Below are 12789 nucleotides of genomic sequence, written 5' to 3' on the forward strand. Positions count from 1 at the left end.
ACTGTGCAAATACATCAAAAATAATAGTAACATCAACAAATAGTCATAAGTAAGCAATACTGTGAACATGAGTTGCAGACTCCTTGAAAGTGAGTCCACAGAATGTGGCATCAGTTCACTGTTGTGTGGAGTGAAGTTATCCTCAGTGGTTTGCCTGTCTGATGGTTTGCCAAGTCACTAAACTTGGAGGCATGGGCCATATGGCTGCTGTACCTCGTCCCTGATTGCAACACTGACAAGAGAGCATGGCCTGCATGATGTCGGACTGACGTACTTTTATCTCTTTATGAAATGACATATTGAATTCAGGAGTTGAGACTTTATGTACCATTTTTAAAAATCTGGTTCGCCACATCTGGAAAATTATATTCAATTTTGCTCGCCCCAATTGCAGGGAGGATGTGGAGGCTTTGGGGTGGCTAGAGTGGAGACTCAGCGGGATGCAGCATGAATTACAGCAGATGTCAAGTAGATATTTCCCACAGTAGGGAAGTCAATAACCAAATGACACAGCTTCAGAATACTAGCAGATCATTTCAGAACAGAAATGAAAAGGATTTTATTTCCTTTAGATCAGCAAAACATTGCGGGCGGAGCGGCCTGTGCCTTTGTTCTATGTTGTATGTTTTATGCTGTACGTTCTATGTTCCATGTCCTCTATCCTATGTTTCGACTTCTCTGTTCTAAGGTTAAAAGTGGAAACACAAGGTGATTTACTCCATGAAATAAAATCAATTGGGGATTGAATACCAAAGGCAATTCAACGATAGGAATCAGACCTCTGTGAATACAGCAGGCATGGCAAGGATTATACAGTGCCTTTCTAAAGTTCTGTCAGAGTGGAAGCACGGGACTGTTTATTCTCCTCTACGGATGTTTCCTGACCTGTCGAGTTCCTCCAACATTTCGTGTGAGTTACGCTCGATATCAAACATTTGGAGAAACACCTGTTGAGGACAGGATGGTGGGATGAATATCCTCGTTCCGCTTTGTACGTTGCACTGATTACAATAGCAGTTCTCTTATTCCCGATGGGACCTAGTTCTGCACCTCGTGTTGGTGTTGGGGCAGAACCTATATCAGTAGCGCTAAGTGTAAAGCTTCCACTCGAGACACAGGGTGATGTGCAAGACCTCGCAGTCCTTCCCTGTGTATTTCAGGGTGTACGTTGCCCTCCCTCCACCAACTGCCAGCCAGTGTAACTTGGGAAAGATGCTTTTCCCGAGTAAGATCAGAAAAATGAGATGTATTGGTGCGGGGATCTCAGATAGAATTTCATTTCCAAAGATGCTGCCTGGCCTGATGAGTTCATCCAGGTGTGTGTGTGTGTGTGTGTGTGTGTGTGTGTGTGTGTGTGTGTGTGTGTGTGTGTGTGTGTGTGTGTGTGTGTGTGTGTGTGTGTGTGTGTGTGTGTGTGTGTGTGTGTGTGTGTGTGTGTGTGTGTGTGTGTGTGTGTGTGTGTGTGTGTTTATAAATTCCCTAATATAGAATCTCTATGTGAACCATATAGTTTAAGTTTAAGATGTAAAGTAATTCTGTGCAATGTCATTCAGTAAAATAAATAAATCATAATATCGTTTCTCCCCATTTTATAATTGTAAATAAATTACATATAAATGTGGCTAACATTCCGAGGTAACTCGATAATGAATATTTCCACAGAGTTACATTGGTATCTGCCATTTGCTGTTCAACGTGCAAACAATACTTTTTTTTCTGTCCCTCCCTGAAAGCAGAGAAAACGAAGTCATGCAAATTACATATGAATATTACGAGCAGACCGTTGGTCTACTGTTCAAATTATTTGCCTTCTTTTCTTCAAACAAAAACAGGTTTTTTCTCAAACCAGCGGTTTGTCCTTTCCAGCGGAAGAGTCTGCCCGATAATCATCTCATACAGGAGAACGAGGTGGTAATAGACCGTAGCAAAGGGCAGATAGTAAGATTCAGATTGCAGAGGACATGTAAGTGGGAGACAGTCAGAAGGAGGAGAAATGGACTGTCAGTGCAGAGTGCACTTGCGAACTTACCACTCAAAAATAATTATACAAATTTAGATAGCGAAGCACGTCTCTGGCACTGAGTCTGGTGCAGTGGCTCAGAAGTGCAGAGTGCTGAAGAGTAATGCAGTGTTGATAACAGATTCATTAATCAGAGGAGAAGAGATGAGTTTTTTTTCTGGTGCGATAGATGCGCCTCGATGTTATAGGGTATTCCTGGTGCCAGGAACAGGGGTGTCTCTGTCCCATGGCTTTATCAAAGGCGAGGGTGAGCAGCCAGATATCCTGGTACATCCTGGCAGCAAATACATAGGTAGGCAAGTTGAGGAGGAAGTGAAGAGAGGGCTTGGGGAGTGAGGTATATGATTTTGAAACATGAACTCCCGGCTAGCAATCTCTGAATTGCTGCCTGTGCCACGTATCATGAGGATATGAATAGAATAACTGCAGGTGACTACCTGCCTGACGACTGTGCGGGAGAATGGTTACACTTGAACCCAAAAGCGTTAAATATCATTGTGTGCAGGTTGGCTAATGGTGTTCAGTTGGGTTTAAACCGATTGGCAGGGCGACGGGAACCAGAGTGATCTTGCTTGACGTTGAGATCGTTGGTTTACAAACAGAGGCAATGTGTCGTGAGATTCCTTGCAAGGAGAGGCTGATGCTAGAGAAAACCTCGGTCTAGAGGATGAGTTGAACCTAAAGGATTTCACAAAATTGAAAAGGGGTAATGCAGGATTGAAGGTGTGATATTTGAACATTCTCAGTATACGGAATCAAGTAGGTTAACTGGTAGCACGGTTACAGATTAGCATGTATGATGTCGGCATCACAATTGAATAATAGCTAAAAGGTGATTATGGCTGGGAGCTTAATGTCCAGGGAATCACATTGTGCCGAAAGGACATGCATGAGGGCAGACCGGGTGGCGTCCCTCTGTTGATTGAAATGAGACTTGACTTGACTTGAGATCAGATATTAGAAAGAGGTGACATAGAGTCAGATGGCATTGAACATGGTAGAAAAATAACCATAACAACATGCGTAAAACGACCCTGCACAGCAGAAAGGATGTGGTCAAGCAAAACACGCAAATTTCTGTAGGAAATCAGCTGGTCTGGCAGGATTTATGTAAAAGTATTGTTATGAGTGCTGAACAGACATGATGGAACTGAGGGTGCAGAGTTAACCATCCTCCCCCCCCCCCCCCTTTGAGAACTATGAACTATTGCTATTGCTATGCTGCTAATGAGAAAGAGAGAGAGAGATGAAGCACGAAGGCAGGGACATCTGCTACAGATAAGAGAGAGACACACACAGTTGATTTATGTATTTTGGCTCTACACTGCTTATTTACTGTCGCTGCAAGGACACTTCTTTGCTCGTTAACATTCCTGAGGAGACAGTAGGAGTGGCCTAGATTGATGAAAATTGACATATGGAGTTGATGGATGGCTGATACCCCGTCCATGGGGATAAAAGACAGGTCTGGGGAGACACCCTCGGGCACACCAGTGGACACTGACCGAGTGTTGTGCACCCACAGGAAGGTGGGGGCTTCGAGGACCGGATCAGGAGATCGGTCAACAAAGCTCACAGTGTGACAGCAGGGCCGGTGGAGACTTGTGTGTGTGTCCACTCATGCCAGAGTGACGAGTCCACCACGGAAGAACGGTCTAGCTCAGAAGGGAGGGGTCATAACCAAATGACCACAACGGTACAACGGAATCAGGATACAACCGAAGGTTTTCTGCCTGCAGGTGCTCAATCTCTTGCTCGCTCTCCCTCTCTCTCCAACAAAGTACAATACAACAACCTCAACTACCTCAGCCAGAACTGAACTGAACTCTATATTCTTTTATGACAATTAATTTACCCCTAGACATTGATAGAGCTTGTTTATTATTGTTGATTATTATTCCTACACTTCTATGTTTATTATTGCTAACCTGTTCTATATTTATATTTGCATTTTTGATATTGTATTGCTTAGTTTGCTAATAAATACCTTTAGTTTTCGGTACCATCAGACTCAAACGGATTCTTCTATTTCTGCTGGTCTGTAAACCCGGTTACGGGGTACGTAACAGTATACAGTCAACTTGTCGGGCTGAGCCTGTTCATCAGTATTGGAGAAGAAAAATGTGGAACAAAGTTGCGATGACTGCAGGAAGAAGCGCAAGATGATAGGTGAGCTGGAGAAGCAGAAGGAATAAAGGAAAGACCTGGGAAGTCAATTGGCGTAAGGGATAACGAGCCGGAGAAGGGGGAATCAATTAGCAGAAGACAAAATTCCTTGAAGAATAAAAAGCAGAGGTGAACGCCATCTCTGACCTGCTGACTTACTCCAGCATTGTGTTTGCGTGTTGCTTGCATTTCCAACATCTGTAGACTTTATCTTGATTGCATCAGAATGTAGTCTACAATTTACAACGGGAGATATAAAGTACATGGCAAGAGTTCAATATTACATTAGTCAAGACGAGAATTCAATATGCAGCTGGACTGCAAAAGTCAGACTGGTGCTGCATTCCAAGAGGTAGAAGTTCTAGAATGGCTGCGAGATAACTTTTTAGAACAGATTGTGGTGATCCCGCTAGGGGATCAGCTATTCTGAACTGGGTGTTGCACAATGAACTGGAATTGATTAGAGAGCTTAAGGTATCAGTACCGTTCGGGGAATGTGATTATAGTATGATCGAATTCACAATGAAATTTGTGAAAAAAGAGCAACAGTCAGATGTATCAGTATTGCCTTGGTGTAAAGGGAAATAACGAGGTTTGAGAGAACAGGTGGGCAGAAATGATTAAAAAGAACAGTGGCAGAGATGATGGCAGAGTAGCAATAGCTAGAATTTCAGGAAGGGACAGGATATATACATCCTGAAGAGGAAGAAGTACTCTAAAGGCAAGATGACAAACCGTGGCAAACAACTTAAAAGCCAAAGGCAGATCATTCAACCGAGCAAAGAATAGTGGGTAGGTAGAGGATTGGGACGCTTTAAAGACGAAGAGGTGACAACTGCAAAATAAATGAAGAAGGAAATATGGAGTACGAAAGTAAGCTAGACAATGATATTAAACGGTATACCAGAAGCTTCTTCAGATACATAAAGTGTAAAAGAGAGTGGATAACATTCCGCTAGAAAACTATGCTGGAGAGTTAGAAATGGAGGACAAAGACATGGTAGATGGACTCGGTAAATATTGGGTATCGCTCTTTGCGATATGCTGTAAGTTTCAGAGTGTCTGAGGCCATGAAATTTGTGACGTTACCACTAAAAGGGCGAGGTACTTAGGAAAGTGATATGTCATAATGTAAGTCTCCTGGACCAGATGGTGCAAACCGCAATGTTATTAAAAAGAGTGCATGAAAACATTGTGGAGGCATTGGTTATGATCGTTTAAGAATCATTAGATACTGGAATGATTCCAGAATATTGGAAAATGAAAATGTCACTCCACTCAAGAAGGGAGAAATGCAGTAGAATGAAAATTTTAGACCAGTTAGTCTGACCTCTGTGGTTGAGAAGATGTTCAGGCATTTGTCAAGGTTCCGGTTCCAGGTACTTGGGGGAACGTGATAAAATAGGCAGACCTTTGCATGGTTTCCTCCAGGGAATCTGTCAGCGGACAAATTTGTGAGACTTCTTGGATGGATTATCAAGCAGGGTAGACAAAGGCAAATCGGTTGATGTTGTGTATAGGGATTTTCAGAATGCCTTTTACAAGATGCCATAAATAAGGCAGTTTGACAAACTATGAGCCCGTGGTGCTAGAGGAAATTCACTCACGTGAATAAAGCGGTGGCTGATTAGCAAGTGGCAAAGTTCTAGAAAATAGAGCCTTTTCTTGTTGTCTGTCTGTCGGCTAGTCGTAATGTTTCACAGGGGTGTCTGCTGGGAGCGATTCAGTTTATATTATATACCAATGAATTGGTGGATGTAAGTGATGACTTTGTTGCAAAGATTGCTGATCTACAAAGATTGATGGGGGGACAAGTAGTTTTGACGAGCTAGAGAGGGCACGGAAGGACAGACGGATGAGGAGAATAAGCAAAGAAAATGAAGAACAACATGAGGCGCAAAGGGCGTTGAGAGTCCTTGTGCAGGATTTACTACATAATAATTTGCAGACTGACACTCTGGCGAGGAAGGCAAATGCGATGATAGCATTCATTTCAAGAAGACTAGAATATCAAATTCTAGTATTTAATATTGAGACATTATCAAGAACTGGTGTGGCCTAATTTGGAGTATTGTAACCAATTGTGTGTCCCTTATCTCAGAAAGGGTGTGTGGAAACTGGAGAAGTTTCAAAGGAGGTTCATGGAAGTGTTTCCAGGATTGAAAGACTTGTGTTAGGAAGAGCGTATGATTGTTCTGGGGCTGTATTCACTGAGGTTCAGATGAATGAAGAGCGACCTAATCCAAAAGTATGGAATTATGATACGCCTTGATAGATTATATGTGTAGTGGAAGTTTCCTATGGTGGGAGAATGTAAGACATAATAACAAGGCCTCAGAATAGAGGGGTGTGCTTTAGAACGCAGATAAGGAGGTTTTCCTTTAGGCAGATAGTGGCGAATCTGTGGGATATGTCACAGGTGGCTGTGCAGACCAGGTCTTTATGCATTAACAGGCAAAATCTGATGCTCTTGATTGGTGAGGCAATGAAGAGATCCGAGGGAAGACATTAGATTAATGATGAGAGGGATAACTAATCAGTCATGATGAACTGGCGGAGGAGACTCAATTAGTCAAACACGCTAATTCTGCTTCAAACACCATCCGGTTGATTAGGTGGTTTCCTTTCAATTTCAATATGACTATCCAATCAAATATTTAGTGAATGTGCGGAAGTTAATATGCAGGCATTGTTTTCAAATTCATATTGATTTTTTTTTTCTCTGTCACCATGATGATTTCCAAAGAATGTCTCACTGATTGTGCCTGTCTCAGCAGGGCTTACATTTACGCTTTCATACGGTACCCGTTCGCAAATTTGGTGTTTCTTCCTTCCTGTTGTACCCAACATTCAGAACCTCTCACTGGTATCTCCGTTCTTTTACAAAGGGCAAAGACTCTACCATCTGACTTTAATTTTGATGATCGTTCTCCCTGTGATCAGGTAGCCCTGAGAGCTGTTTCACATCTTGTGAGGTCAGAAAGCTTCCCTGGCAGTCTCTAAATATCTCCCGATTTCTAGTGAAGTGCATTCATGACTAGTGTGTAGATGTAATTTATCAAGTAATATAATTTTAAATTCAATTCAATTAAGTAAACTATTTGAAAGAAGTACAATAACGTCGTAGCCTCAAATTAAAACTAAACTGTATTCTTAATAAAAGTGTGCATTAGAACTTACAATCATTTTGATTGGGACATCTACATCACATATCAGCAAACGAAGGAGGACTTTACGCTGGCAGAGTTTCCACACAATGACCCGATTCACACTACGCTGTACATTCATACTAATCATTCTGCGGTAACTGATAGTAATTGTTTTATTTTACATAACATATTTCAGTTAACTTAACGGCGATTGTGATCCTGTCCCGTGGGAAATGCGGCCTGTCCAAATTCATTACATTCTACCTGGTGGCAATGGCGGCAGCAAATCTGATGGTGGTCATTATTGTTATTATAGTAGAGAGGATATATTATATCTACGTATTTGCTAATTTCTCACTCGAAACTCCGTCGTGTTCTCTGCACCTTGCCCTGAGTCTCGCAACCGTGGACTGTTCTGTTTGGTTAACGGTTGCTTTCATTTTCGATCGCTGCGTCGCCATCTACTGTCAGAAGCTGCGGAACCGATATTGCACCGAGAGAACAACGACTGTGGTGGTAGCAACAGTGAGTGCAGCGTGTTGTGCCCAGGCCATTCCGTTTTACTTTGCAGTGGAAGATGTCGCGGTGTCCCCGTACCTGAATACGTCACGTTACCATAGTGGAAAGCCTACCAGGCATTTGAAAGCGTTACAGCACCATTACTACCAATCTGTTTAATTCTGCTCTTCAGCGCTTCCAACGTCAAACATATTATAGCGGCAAATAGAGTTCGCCGGCTACTTCGGAATAGCAGCGTAAATCCAGAGGTGGCAAGCAGAAGAAAGTCAATGATTCTGTTATTCGCTCTGTCGGCGAACCTTATATCATGTTGGATGCTGATGTCGTATTTTTTATGAATGGTCAAGTCGAAAACTAGTTCTATACAGACAGATATTTCAGCAAACCGGCCTATATCCTGCGGGTATGTAGGTTTATGTTGTCTTATCTCAGTACCTGAACCCAACACGTGTATCTATGGACTGACACAGGGAAAATTCTGGGAGGAGCTGAATAATGGAGTGACATGCCTAGTAGTAGCAATGGTGGAGTCTTGCAAATAAAATGCAAGCAAAATTATTCCTTTGTGTAACTTCAAAACAATTATTTGGAAGAGTATTTGATTTGATTTATAAGCGACGGCTGTTTCCGACTCACTCTATACAACCGTTCAGCGGGGATCAGGCACCAGGGATTAACTTAGTTTTATCTTCACAGAAAAGTTATTATTAATCCATCTATTATTGCTGATTACAAAGTAGCTAAACATTTGAACCGAATTCAATCTGATTCGTTCTGTAATCACACTGGTGCACAGTATTAAAACATTATAATATATAAAAATAAATCAATTATAAATCGAAAATTACCGTTTCTGCCTCTGATTTTCGACATTTTGGAGTAGCTTATTATCACTGAATGTCAGCATCGGTCCAAAACTTCAGTATAATAGTTGTAGAATGATTGGATTATTTAATTCTTACAGGAACATGTACGCTCCAGAACGGTAGGGAATAGCAAAGTAAGGATAGTTCCTTTATACTTACCAGTCACGAATATGAGGTGATCAGCTGGGACTTGATCAAAGCACTTAGATAACTTTACGCCTTTGATGTCAATTAATGCGCACTACTAGCATGTTCTTATGCGTTGGTAATAAAAGCTAGAAATATGCTCATCTAAAAATGCATCAGACCTTTAGCTACAGGAGCAAAATTAGGACATTTTACCATCGAGTTTGCTGTGCCGCTTCATCATGGCTGATCCAATTTTCCTCTCAGCCCCCAAGTCCTGCCTTCTCTCCGTAATAGTCATGCCCTAACAAACAATGATTTTTAATATAATGTATTTAAATCTCTGCCTTAAATAAACAAAAGACGGCCTTCATTGCTGCCTGTGACAAGAAATTCCTCCGCAAATCTGTTATATAAGGACGCTCAAACAACACACACAAAATGCTGGTGAAACACAGCAGGCCAGGCAGCACCTATAAGGAGAAATACTGTTGACGTTTCAGGGTGACATCGCTTCCACCAGCATTTTGCGTGTGTGTTGTCTGAATTTCCAGCATCTGCAGATTTCCTCGTGTTTGCTCTATAAGGACGCTGCTGTCTTCTCAGGCTGTGTCTTCTGGTCTGAGACCCTCCCAACACAGCAAACATCCTTTTCATAGCCACTCTATATGGCTTTCCATCAGTCGTTAGGTTTCGAGGATATCACCATTCATTCTTCTAAATGACCGTAAATACAGCTCCAAAACCATAAATCACTATTCATAAGGCGAGCGTTTCAAAACTGGAATTATTTTCGTGAACTTCCTTTGAATCATCTGCTGTTTCAGCATATCCTGTTTGATGTAAAGGAGCCAGCACTGCTCAAAATACTCCAATGACGCCTCACCAGCGCTTTATAAAACGTTAACATTGTATGGTTGATTTTATATTGTGTTCCTATTGAAACAAATACTGCCATCGCATTTTCCTTGCTTATGGCAATCTCAACCAACAAACTAATCTTCAGGGAATCCTGCACAAGGACTCCCAATTCCATTGCTCCTCACATTTCTGTACTTTCTCTCCATTTTGAAAATAGTCACCTCTTTCAAATCTTCTACGAAACTGCACGACTATGCAATTCCTGACACTGTATTCCATCTGCAATTTATTTGCCCATTCCTCTAATTTAATCCCAACAGCAGCCTCTCTACTCGTGAAAATTAGGTGTCCCTCTATATATTGTTATATCGTCTACAGTCTTTGCAACAATGCCGTAAAACCCCTCACTCAGGTAAGTCTTTCAAATATACCGTAAACATTCTCGGTCTAAAGAAAGACCCCTATAGAACACAGCTAGTCACCTGCAGCGGACCCGATAAAGCTCCTTTTATTCCCAATCGTTGCTACCTGTACATCTGCCACTGCTTTATCCATCTTGTTCTTGAATACGCAGCCTCAGAGTTATTAATCAGTCTCATGTGTGTAAATACTGGTGAATTCTGGTGAATTCGAAAAAAAATATCTGGCAAGATTCTCCCTTTATGAAAATACTGACTACGGCCTACATTACAATGCGCCGCCAAGTTTCCTGGGCATGATCTTTAAGAACAGACTCCACAATCTTCCCAACCATTGAGGTTAGACTAACAGAACTGCAGTTTCATTACTTCGGGCTCTCTTCCTGCTTGAAATGTCCAAAGACATTTGCAATTTGTAAGTCTTCCAGAACAATTCCAATATTCTAGTTCATCTTGACAGATCATTACTACTGTCTCTACGATCTCTTCAGCCATCGCCTGTAAAACCCTGGGGTGCTGAACATCTGCGCCAGGTGAGCTACCTACATTCGAAATTCTGTTATGTTGTCTGGAAAAAAAAAAGATAACAGAAGACTAAGTAAGAAACCACCGTGACAATGTGGAATGGAACTTATATTAGGAACACGAATCCATTGGGAAGGGGCGATCTGCAGCATGGATATTGGGTGCAAGTTGAATAGGGGGTTAACATTGGCATGTGGCAAAGGTAATGTCGCAGTAGTTATGGGGGATTTCAACATGCGGGTGAACTGGCAGATTCATGTTGGTGCTGGACCCCAGGATAGGGAGTTTGTAGAGTGCCTACGGGATGCGTTCTTGGAACAGCTTGTACGAGAGGCGACCAGGGACAAGGCTATTCTGGATTTAGTGTTGTGTAATGAACAGGATTTGATAAGCGATCTTGAAGTAAAGGAGCCATTAGGAGGTAGTGACCATAATATGATAAGTTTTTATCTGCAATTTGAGAAGGATAAGGGCAGATCGGAGGTGTCATTGTTGCAGTTGAACAAAGGAGACTCTGGAGCCATGAGGGAGGAGCTGGCCAAAGTTAAATGGACGGATATCCTAGCAGAAAAGGCAGTGGAACAGAAATGGCAGGTATTCTTGGGAATAATGCACAGGGTGCAAAATCAGTTCATCCCCCGGAGAAGGAAGGATTCAAAGGGGGGAAAAGGGCCACAGTTATTGACAAAGGAGGTCAGAGATCGCATAGCATTAAAAATAAAGTATTACAGAGCTAAGGTGAGTGGGAAGACAGATGATTGGGAATTTTTTAAGGAACAACAGAACTTAACTAAAAAGGCAATACGGGGAGAAAAAATGAGGTACGAACGCAAGCTAGCCAGGAATATAAAGGAGGATAGCAAAAGCTTTTTTAGGTATGTGAAGAGAAAGAAGATATTTAAGAACAATTTTGGGACCTTGAAGAATGAATTGGGTGAAATTGTTATGGGAAACAGTGAAATGACCGAAGAATTTAATAAGTACTTTAGATCTGTCTTCACTAAGGAAGACACAAAATAATCTCCCAGATGAATGGAAGGGCCAAGAACATAGGGTAACAGAGGAAATGAAACATTAGGAAGGAAACGGTGATGAGTAGACTGATGGGACTGAAGGCTAACAAATCCCCAGGTCCAGATGGTCTGCATCCGAGGGTACTAAAGGAGGTGGCTCTGGAAATTGCGGATGCATTATTAATCATTTTCCAATGTTCCTTGGATACAGGATCAGTTCCTGAGGATTGGAGAATGGCTAATGTTATCCCACTTTTTAAGAAAGGAGGGAGGGAGAAAACAGAGAACTATCGACCTGTCAGCCAAACATCAGTAGTGGGGATGATGCTAGAGTTCATTATTAAAGATGAAATAGTGGCATATCTAGATATCTGTGATAGCATTGGGCCGGGCCAGCATGGATTTACCAAGGGTAAATCATGCTTGACTAATCTATTGGAGTTTTCCGAGGATGTAACCAGGAAGTAAGACAAGGGAGATCCAGTGGATGTAGTGTACCTCGATTTTCAGAAGGCATTTGATAAGGTCCCACATAGGAGATTGGTGGGTAATATCAAAACTCATGGCATTGGGGGGAACATATTGACATGGATAGAAAACTGGTTGGCAGATAGAAAGCAAAGGGTAGCGGTGAATGGGTGTTTCTCGGAATGGCAGGTGGTGACTAGTGGGGTGCCACAGGGCTCGGTAGTGGGACCACAGCTGTTTACGATTTACATCAACGATTTAGATGAAGGCATTTAGAATAACATTAGCAAGTTTGCTGATGATACTAAGCTGGGTGGCAGTGTGACATGTGATGAGGATGTTAGGAGTATTCAGGATGACTTGGATAGGCTGGGTGAGTGGGCAGATACCTGGTAGATAACGTTTAATGTGAATAAGTGTGAAGTTATCCACTTTGGGAGTAAGAACAGGAAGGCAGATTATTATCTGAACGGTGTGAAGGGAGAAATACAAAGAGATCTAAGAGTTCTTGTTCATCAGTCACTGAAGGTGGATGAGCAAGTGCAGCAGACAGTGAAGGCTAATGGAATGTTGGCCTTTATTACAAAGGGAATTGAGTACAAGAGCAAGTAAATCCTTTTGCATTTGTACAGGGCCCTGGTGAGACCACACCTGGAG

Source organism: Hemitrygon akajei, chromosome 28, assembly GCF_048418815.1.
Source record: "Hemitrygon akajei chromosome 28, sHemAka1.3, whole genome shotgun sequence".
Lineage (NCBI taxonomy): Eukaryota > Metazoa > Chordata > Chondrichthyes > Myliobatiformes > Dasyatidae > Hemitrygon > Hemitrygon akajei.